This window comes from Lithobates pipiens, unplaced genomic scaffold, assembly GCF_037356315.1.
Source record: "Lithobates pipiens isolate NorthernLeopardFrog02 unplaced genomic scaffold, aLitPip1_a1.2 Scaffold_13, whole genome shotgun sequence".
NCBI lineage: Eukaryota > Metazoa > Chordata > Amphibia > Anura > Ranidae > Lithobates > Lithobates pipiens.
This window is the reverse complement of record NW_027507718.1, coordinates 151,883,951-151,894,226: the sequence shown is the minus strand read 5'-3', so window position 1 is coordinate 151,894,226 and position 10,276 is coordinate 151,883,951. Positions and strand designations below refer to the sequence as shown.

Sequence of the window (10,276 nt, the reverse complement as noted above, 5' to 3'; positions counted from 1 at the left end):
CTTGTCTCAGGTTCTTCTTCAGTCGATTTACGTATCCTTTATGTGAGGTAAGGGGAACATCATCCAGAGATGTACCAAAAGCCAAGGCAGCAGGGAGTCTGGCTTCTCTTCCGAACATCAAGTGATATGGGGAATACCCAGTGACATCGCTCTCAGTGCAATTGTATGCATGAACTAGTGCTTGCGATGTGGTTTCCCCAGTATTGCTTCTTGTCTGGCGTCAGAGTCCCAAGCATGTTCAGCAGGGTCCTATTGAAACCCTCTAGCTGAAGGTCACCTTGGGGGTGATAAGGTGTGGTGTGGGATTTTTTGATACCCAGGAGGGTACACAGATGGCGTACTAGCTGGCTCTCAAAGTCCAAAGAGTGGCCACTGGCAACCCATAGTGTAACTTCTCCACAAGCATCTTGGCTTCTGTGCTGGCTTTCTGATCTTTGGTGGGGTAGACTTGAGCATAGCGAGTGAAGTGATCCCTCAAAACTAGAATGTTGCTTCTTCCACCTATATCGGGCTCCAAGCACAGAAAGTCATTGCACACTAGCTTCAGGGGTTCTTGGCTCTGCAAATGACCCATAGGAGCCGTCTTTCTCTGAATGCACGTGAGACAAGAGTGACAGTGACTTTCCACTTCTCTTTGCATATTGGGCCAGTAGAATCTATCCCTAATCAGCCGGAAAGTTCTTTCTGCTCCTAAATGACCGTGTTCATCATGCAGAGAGGCTAAGACAGTAGCCCGGTGTTTCTCTGAGAGGAACAATTGCCACCTTTCTTCGTTTATTCTCTGTGAGGCAACTTCGGTATAATACTCCATAATTGAGTTTCAGTCAATTCCATTCCTTGTGTAAGATTTTTGCTTCGGGTTACATAGTTAGTCAGGTTGAAAAAAGACACAAGTCCATCCAGTTCAACCACAAAAAAAATAAAAATAATAATATCATACATAATAATAAATAATATCATAAAATCCCAAATACCCAATTCCATACCCACAGTTGATCCAGAGGAAGGCAAAAAATCCAAGCAGAGCATGATCCAATTTTCTAAAGCAGGGAAAAAAAATTCCTTCCCGATCCCCTGAGAGGCAATTGGATTTTCCCCGGATCAACTTTACCTATAAATGTTAGTATCCAGTTATATTATGTACACTTAGGAAATAATCCAGGCCTTTCTTAAAATCTACTGAGCTGGCCAGAACCACCTCTGCAGGGAGTCTATTCCACATTTTCACAGCTCTTACTGTGAAGAAACCTTTATGTATTTGGAGATGAAATGAGTGCCCCCTGTCCTCTTTGTTGACTGTAAAGTGAATAACTCAACACCAAGTTCACTATATGGACCCCTTATATATTTGTACATGTTGATCATATCCCCCCTTAATCTCCTCTTATCAAGAGTGAATAAATTCAGTTCCTCTAATCCAGGCATGTCCAAAGTCCGGCCCGCGGGCCAATCGCGGCCCGCGGTCTGGTTTTGAACGGCCCGCCTGGTTGTTTAAATACATATATCTTTTGTGGCCCCCGGCGATCTCCCAGCGCTGGGGCCACAAAAGATATATAGTCCGGCTGCCTCGGAGGGAGGAGGCGGGACGAGTGCTGTGCACACAGGAGGAGAATTTCCTGTTTACACGGCAGCTGTAATAGGAAGTCCCGTCTCTGCCATTGGATGACTGTGCTGTCCATCAAAGGAGGCGGGACTTTCTCTTAAAGAGGCCGTTGTGTAAACAGGAGATTCTCCTGTAAGATGTCTTTGGCGCTCGTCCTGCCCTCCATGGCTGCACTGATGGTAATGGTAGCTGCATTCCTGGCAATGGTGAGTGAATTCCTAGCAATGGTGGCTGCATTCCTGGCAATGGTGGGTGAAATTCCTGGCAATGGTGGGTGAAATTCCTGGCAATGGTGGCAGCATTCCCGGCAATGGTGGCAGCATTCCTGGCATTGGTGAGTGCATTCCTGGCAATGGTGGGTGCATTCCTGGCAATGGTGCCTGCATTCCTGGCAATGGTGCCTGCATTCCCAGCAATGGTGAGTGAATTCCTAGCAATGGCGGGTGAATCCCTGGAAATGGTGGCTGCATTCCCGGCAATGGTGGCTGCATTCCCGGCAATGGTGGGTGAAATACCTGGCAATGGTGGCTGCATTCCTGGCAATGGTGGCAGCATTCCCGGCAATGGTGGCAGCATTCCCGGCAATGGTGGCAGCATTCCCGGCAATGGTGGCTGCATTCCCGGCAATGGTAGCTGCATTCCCGGCAATGGTGGCAGCATTCCTGGCAATGGTGGGTGAAATTCCTGGCAATGGTGGGTGAAATAGCTGGCAATGGTGGCTGCATTCCTGGCAATGGTGGCTGCATTCCTGGCAATGGTGGCAGCATTCCCGGCAATGGTGAGTGCATTCCTGGCAATGGTGGCTGCATTCCCAGCAAAGGTGAGTGAATTCCTGGCAATGGCGGGTGAATCCCTGGCAATGGTGGCTGCATTCCCGGCAATGGTGGCTGCATTCCCAGCAATGGTGGCTGCATTCCCGGCAATGGTGGGTGAATCCCTGGCAATGGTGGCTGCATTCCTGGCAATGGTGGCTGCATTCCCGGCAATGGTGGCTGCATTCCCGGCAATGGTGGCTGCATTCCCGGCAATGGTGAGTGAATTCCCTGGCAATGGTGAGTGAATTCCCTGGCAATGGTGAATGAATTCCCTGGCAATGGTGGCAGCATTCCCGGCAATGGTGAGTGAATTCCCTGGCAATGGTGGGTGAATTCCCTGGCAATGGTCGGTGAATTCCCTGTCAATAATGGGTGCATCCCTGGCAATGGTGGGCGCTGCATTCCTAGCAATGGTGAGTGAATTCCTAGCAATGGTGGCTGCATTCCTGGCAATGGTGGGTGAAATTCCTGGCAATGGTGGGTGAAATTCCTGGCAATGGTGGGTGAAATTCCTGGCAATGGTGGCTGCATTCCTGGCAATGGTGGCTGCATTCCTGGCAATGGTGGCAGCATTCCCGGCAATGGTGAGTGAATTCCTGGCATTGGCGGGTGAATCCCTGGCAATGGTGGGTGAATCCCTGGCAATGGTGGGTGAAATTCCTGGCAATGGTGGTGGCTGCATTCCCGGCAATGGTGAATGAATCCCTGGTAATGGTGGCTGCATTCCCGGCAATGGTGAGTGAATTCCCGGCAATGGTGAGTGAATTCCCGGCAATGATGGGTGAATTCCCTGGCAATTGTGGGTGAATTCCCTGGCAATGGTGGGTGCATCCCTGGCAATGGTGGGTGCTGCATTCCTAGCAATGGTGAGCGCTGCATTCCTAGCAATTGTGGGTCTGCAGATAGACACTGACCCTTGTTTTGCTTCACAGTTCTTTATTTAAAATTTAATTTTTTTTTTTTTTCCTGAAGCTTCCCTCTTAAAGTGAAGGTGCGTGTTATACGTCAATAAATATGGTGTATCCAAATAATACACTTGAGTTCATCTATTCACCACACACAGCCACAAAGGCAAGAGAATTCTTGTTGGGCCGTGTATTAGTGCTCGGATGGACACGCTTAGACCGAATTTTAATGGTTCAAAGAATGTCAGGCAAAATGGTCGGCCCTCGCGCATGTTCACTTCATCAAATCTGGCCCTCTTTGAAAAAAGTTTGGACATCCCTGCTCTAATCTGTCCTCATAGCTGAGCACCTCCATGCCTCTTATCAGGTTGGTTGCCCTTCTCTGCACTTTCTCGAGTTCCCCAATATCCTTTTTGAGAACTGGTACCCAAAACTGAACTGCATATTCCAGATGAGGTTTTACTAATGATTTGAACAAGGGCAAAATGATATCTCTGTCTCTCTGGAGTCCATACCTCTCTTAATACAAGAAAGGACTTTGCTTGGCATTGCATGCTATTATTGAGCTTATGATCTACCAAAATCCCCAGATCCTTCTCCACTATGGATACCCCCAGTTGTACTCCCCCTAGAATGTATGATGCATGCATATTCTTAGCCCCCAAGTGCATAACTTTACATCTCTCAACATTAAACCTCATCTGCTACATAGTCGCCCAATTAGACAGAGCACTGAGGTCGACTTGTAAATTGGAGACATCCTGTAAGGACGTTATTCCACTGTATAGCTTGGTGTCATCTGCAAAGACGGAAATGTTACTTTTGATCCCAGACCCAATATAATTTATAAAAGGTATTAAAAAGTAAGGGTCTCAGTACTGAACCTTGGGGTACACCACTGATAACCTTAGACCAGTGGTTCTTAACCTGGGTTTGATCGAACACCAGGGGTTCGGTGAGTCAGTCTCGTTGGTTCGGCGGAAGTCAAGACACATATCCGATTCATATGATTCGTGATTACACGCCCCACTCGTCCATCATTGGCTGCAGGTGATAACGCCACATCGCTAGGCGGCCTATCTGTGCTGCAGGGAATTTGGTGCGCCCAGTAGTCGAATTGTAACTGTCGTGATGGTACGTTGTGTGATTTCTTTCTTAATATTTGAATCCCTTAATACTAACTATGTCAAGCAAAAAAAGAAAGTGGTTGGACGAATATGTACAATATGGATCCACATGTATAACGGAACGTGATGGGAGTCAGCGTCCTAACTGCATGATTTGCAATGCCAAGTTGAGCAATTCTAGTCTAGCACCTGCAAAACTAAGAGAACACTTCCTTAAGCTGCATGGAAATCACAAGAATACAACGCTCGCTGAATTCAAGGTGAAGAGAGCTAGATTAGAGGAAAAGGCTACTCTACCTGTTCTCGGCTTTGTACCCATCAACAAACCGATCCTCACAGCATCATACGAAGTTGCTTACCTGATCGCAAAGCAGGGCAAACCACACACAATTGCTGAAACACTCATAAAACCAGCTGTGCTAACGATGGCGAATATCATGCTGGGAAAAGCGGCTGAAGCTAAGTTATACCAAATTCCTCTTTCAAATGACACCATCAGCGACAGAATACAGGACATGGGCAAAGACATCTTGGCTCAAGTAGTTTCAGATCTGATTTCAAGCCCGGCAAAATTCAGCCTTCAACTCGACGAGAGCACAGACATTTCCAATCAAAGCCAGCTTGCAGTATTCGTGTGCTATGTGAAAGACGACGTGATAAAGGAAGATTTTTTATTTTGTAAGCCTCTTACAACAACAACTAAGGCAGCCGCTGTGAAGAAACTTGTGGATGACTTCTTCAAAGACAACAATCTTTCGTGGGATATGGTTTCTGCAGTTTGTTCGGACAGAGCTCCAGCCATGCTGGGAAGAAAGTCTGGTTTTGGTGCGCTAGTGAATGCCGATGCACCACACATCATTGTTACGCATTGTATTCTGCACAGGCATGCGTTGGCAACAAAAATCTTGCCTTTAAAACTGGCAGAAGTATTAAAAATTGTACTGGAATGCTTGAACTATGTGCGAAATAGTGCTCTGAGGCACCACATCTTCAGGGAGCTGTGTAAAGAAATGGGATCTGAATTCAAGGTACTTCTGTACCATTCTAACGTTCGGTGGTTATCCTGGGGACAGGTGCTGAATCGTGTTTTTGCCGTGCGTGTGAAATTAGCCCTGTTTTTGCAAGAGCACCAACATTGTCATGCAGATTGCTTAACAAATTTTGAGTTCATTCTCATTTTAGCGTACATGGCAGATATCTTCGCAGCTCTCAATAATCTCAATCAACAGATGCAAGGCGGTGGAGTCAACATCATCGAAGCGGAAGAAAACCTGAAGGCTTTTCAAAAAAAGCTACCGTTATGGAAACAACGAATAGAGAATGATAACTTTGCAAACTTTCCCCTGCTAGACGACTGTGTAAGTAAGATCGAAGATGTATTTGGAATCGGAGACATTTCTGTACCCGCGGAACTGAAGCAAGCAATTGCCATGCACTTAGATTCGCTTGCAAAGTCTCTCGACGGATACTTTCCTACAAGAGAGTCATATCCAGCATGGGTGAAACAGCCATTCACGTTTAGTGTTGAGACAACAGATGAATACCTTGATGAAATCATTGAAATTCAGCAAAGCCAGGTTCAACAGCAACTCTTCAGGACAACAACGCTCTCAACGTTTTGGTGTCAACAAATGGTAAAGTACCATGTTATTGCTAAGAAAGCTCTGGAGATTTTCATACCGTTTGTTACAACATATCTTTGCGAGCAATCCTTTTCGAGGATGCTGGACATAAAAACGAAGAAAAGGAACAGACTTTGTTGCAAAAATGACATGAGAGTGGCACTTGCCAAGGTAAAGCCGCACATTTCTGAACTGGTCTCTGAAAGGCAACAGCAGAAGTCGCACTGATTTGCATTAGGGCCGGTTCACACAGCGAGGCGCGGCGAGGCGTCTCCGACTTACCTCGCCGCGACCTGCGGGGAGCTCAGCGGCGACTTGCAGAGGACTTCTGTATAGAAGTCAATGCAAGTCGCCCCCGAAGTCGCCCCGAAGTAGTACAGGAACCTTTTTTCTGAGTCGGAGCGACTCGAGTCGCTCCTCTCAGAACGGTTCCATAGTACTGAATGGGGGCGACTTGCGGGAGCGAGGCGAGGCGAGCCGTGTCGCCTCGCCTCGCTGTGTGAACCGGCCCTTATTATTATTATTATTTTTATTTATTATATATTCATTATTATTATTATTATTATGGTTTTGTTTTTGTGTGAAAATCATGTTTCAATATTTTGATGGTGTTGTTCTTTGTTCTTAATCGTCTTATTCATTTTGTGCACCTATGTATAAAAAATACCTAAGTATAAATATATACCTATGTTTTGAAGTTGAATAAATCATATTTTATTTTTCAACTTAAGAAGGGTTCGGTGAATGTGCATATGAAACTGGTGGGGGTCAGTACCTCCAACAAGGTTAAGAACCACTGCCTTAGACCATTCAGAGTAAGAATCATTAACCACTACTCTCTGAATTCTGTCTTTTAGTCAGTTTTCTATCCACTTACAAACTGATATTTCCAAACCTGTAGACTTTACCTTACACATGAACCGTGTGTGCGGAACTGTATCGAACGCATTTGCAAAATCCAAGTATACCGCATCCACCGCCACCCCTCTGTCCAAGGTTTTACTTACCACCTCATAAAAAGAAATCAGGTTTGTCAGATAACTTCTGTCTTTCATGAATCCATGCTGTCTGTTGCTTAAAATATTATTTTTTTTCGCAAGCACTCGTCTATGTGGTCTTTTATTAATCTCTTCAGTATCTTCGCAACTATAGAAGTTAAACTAACAGGTCTATAGTTACTTGGTAAAGACTTTGTTCCCTTTTTAAATATAGGCACCACATTGGCCCTACGCTAATCCAGTGGTACTATTCCTGTCATTAATGAGTCCCTAAAAATTAGATACAATGGCTTTAAAATTACAGAGCTCAATTATTTTAGGATCCGTGGGTGGATACCATCAGGTCCAGGTGCTTTATCCACCTTTATTCTGTCCAGATATTTCTGGACCATATCACTTTTGAGCCATTGTGGATTTGGGGCTGTGTCACTACAACCCCCATTATGGACATGAGCTCCCCCATGCTCCTTTGTATACACAGAGCTGAAGAAAGTATTTAATAAATAAGCCTTCTCTTTGTCCCCAGTCACCCACTCTAAAGGGCCTACATGCTCAGATTTGACTTTTTACTATTAATATATGTGAAGAATTTTTTGGGGTCTGTCCTACTATCTTTTGCAATCTGTCTTTCGTTTTGAATTTTTGCACCCTTGATTTCCTTTTTACATATTCTGTTATATTCTTTGTAACATTTAAATGACACTAGTGTTCCTTCATTTGTATATTTTTTAAAAGCTCTTTTCTTATAGTTTATAGCTTTTTTAACTTTGGCCATGAGCCACATAGGTTTTATTTTTAGCCTTTTAAACTTATTGCCCATGGGAATATACTTTGCAGTGAGTTCACAAACATTTTTTTTTGAAGAATTCCCATTTCTGTTCTGTGCCCATTGATGCAAATATTCTCTCCCAGTCTAAGTCCTGGAGAGCAGCCCTCATCCTTGGAAAATTTGCTCTCTTGAAATTAAATGTTTTTCTTTCCCGTATGTGATTTTTGCTTACAGCTAACATCAAATGAAATCATGTTATGTTCACTGTTACCCAAGTGTTCCTTTATCTGAACATTAGTAATACACTCTGCATAGTTTGAGATTAATAGGTCCAACAGAGCATCATTCCTAGTTGGGGCCTCAATAAACTGGACCATAAAATTGTCCTGTAATAGGTTTATAAATGTTTGCCCTTTACTGTCCCAGCAGTGCCATGACTCCAGTCAATTTCTGGGTAGTTAAAATCCCCCATTATTATCACTGTCCCAGCCCTTGCAGCCCTTTCTATCTGTGCAAGGAGCTGAGTGTCAACCTCCTCATTAACATTGGGTGGAACTGCACATCTGTATGCAGTTCCACCCATAATGCTTCAGACTCATCACACTCTCCATCCACCAGGTCCTCTTTCACACTTGCTTTGAGATCACTTCTTACATACAGACAGACCCCTCCACCTTTCCTTTTCACTCTGTCTTTCCAGAAGAGTGCATAGCCAGGGATATTAATAGCCCAGTCATGTGAGGAATGAAGCCAAGTTTCAGCAATACCGATTACATCATAGCTCTCCTGATGCACCAGAGCTTCTAACTCACCTATTTTTCTTGGCAGACTTCTGGCATTGGTGAACAAATATTTTAATGCATTAATATATTTGAACCCGTCACATACTATCCTCTTGGGTGTTCTGAGATTGCAACTACGACTTGCTACTATACTTACCTTGGGATTATGTGCTTTGTTTACCCTACCACTAATGCCCCTAATATTACCCTCTGGAATATGTTGAACTATCTCTATCTCTGAACCCTCCCCCCATCGCCTAGTTTAAAAACCCCTCTAAATTTTTGGCCATCCTTATTCCCAGATGATCTGTGCCCCCTTCATTTAGGTGCTGTCCAGTTATTGACTGAGAAGTCATCACAGTCCTCCAGGAACCCAAACCCCTCCTTACTACTCCAGCTCTTCAGCCACATGTTTACTTCCCTAATCTCCCTTTGCCTTTCTGGTGTGGCTCAATGTACCGGTAGTATTCCTGAGAATGCTACCTTTGAAGTCTTTTTCCTCAATTTAGCTCCCAAGTCCCTAAAATCATTCTTTAGGACACTCCATCTGCCTCTGGTTTTGTCATTGGTGCCAACGTGCACCATGACAGCTGGGTCTTTCCCAGCCCCTCCCAGTAATCTGTCCACCAGATTCTTGATGTGCGGAACCCGAGAGCCCGGTAGACAACATACAGTTCAGCAGAAAGGGATCCCCTCAATTAGTAATAAGGGGTACCATCATCCCAAAATAATATGAGACAAAAGGGCTAGCTCAAAAGGCAAGGTTACTCTAGAAAGTACCCTATAGAGCAAAGAGAACACTAGGGACTATTACGGTACCAAAATTTACTATACAAATCATTAAAATTTCATTTAGATTTATTAAATAAAGTGAAAATAGAGCACACATAGAAATACAATTAAATAGACAAATATTGATGAGAATCAATCTATACAATCGTAATGAGGTTTTACAAGCAATACTGGAGACCCCCACAGGGGAGATTAACATCGGTGTAGGATGAACGTGTGACTCGACCGTTTTCGTGGCAAAAAGCCACAGGAGACGTCACCTACACTATCTGACCCATAAAAACATATAATTTAATTAAAGAAAATAACGTAGCCATAATTATAATAATATACAAAAAAAGGTTGATTTAGTAGCGACCGGACCGGAGTATTCTAATACAAAAAGTCCCATTGACTCAGCCCTGTATCAAAGCATGATCTTTGATACAGGCTGAAAAAAAAAAAGGGTCAGCACAATAGTAATGAGAAGGGCTAATCCCCTGCCAAGATGGCCAAAGCAACATTGGTCCCGGCAAGGGGGAGGGGTGTAAAAATGGCTAATAAATAGTTTAGGCCTACCTTGGCTAGGTCTGTAATGTGTGTTTCTCACACACTCGCCGCTCTGATTGTCATATACAGAGCTGGCGCTTTAAATACCCCCAACCCGGAAGCTGTCGGAGCGTCCTAGATGCTCCCTGGCATCTACCGCTGGCTATGCGCATGCGCCATATGACATAATGCGCGCCCATCCTCCCGATATCGCCAGCTGTCGGATGGACCGGGGGCACGGCAGGCGGATGGACCGGGGGCACGGCAGGCGGGTGCGCCAGCCATTGGAAAGGCTTGGTCATCAAAGGCCAGCCCCCAGTAAGATGCCGCCGGGT

The 10,276-nt window shown here is 44.8% G+C and overlaps 1 protein-coding gene across 1 annotated transcript in view; it reads left to right on the top strand.

The window, feature by feature from the left end:
* GIPC3 (GIPC PDZ domain containing family member 3) overlaps positions 1 to 10,276 on the top strand; it is a 1,281,857-nt gene that overhangs the window by 813,663 nt on the left and 457,918 nt on the right. The window lies entirely within an intron of this gene.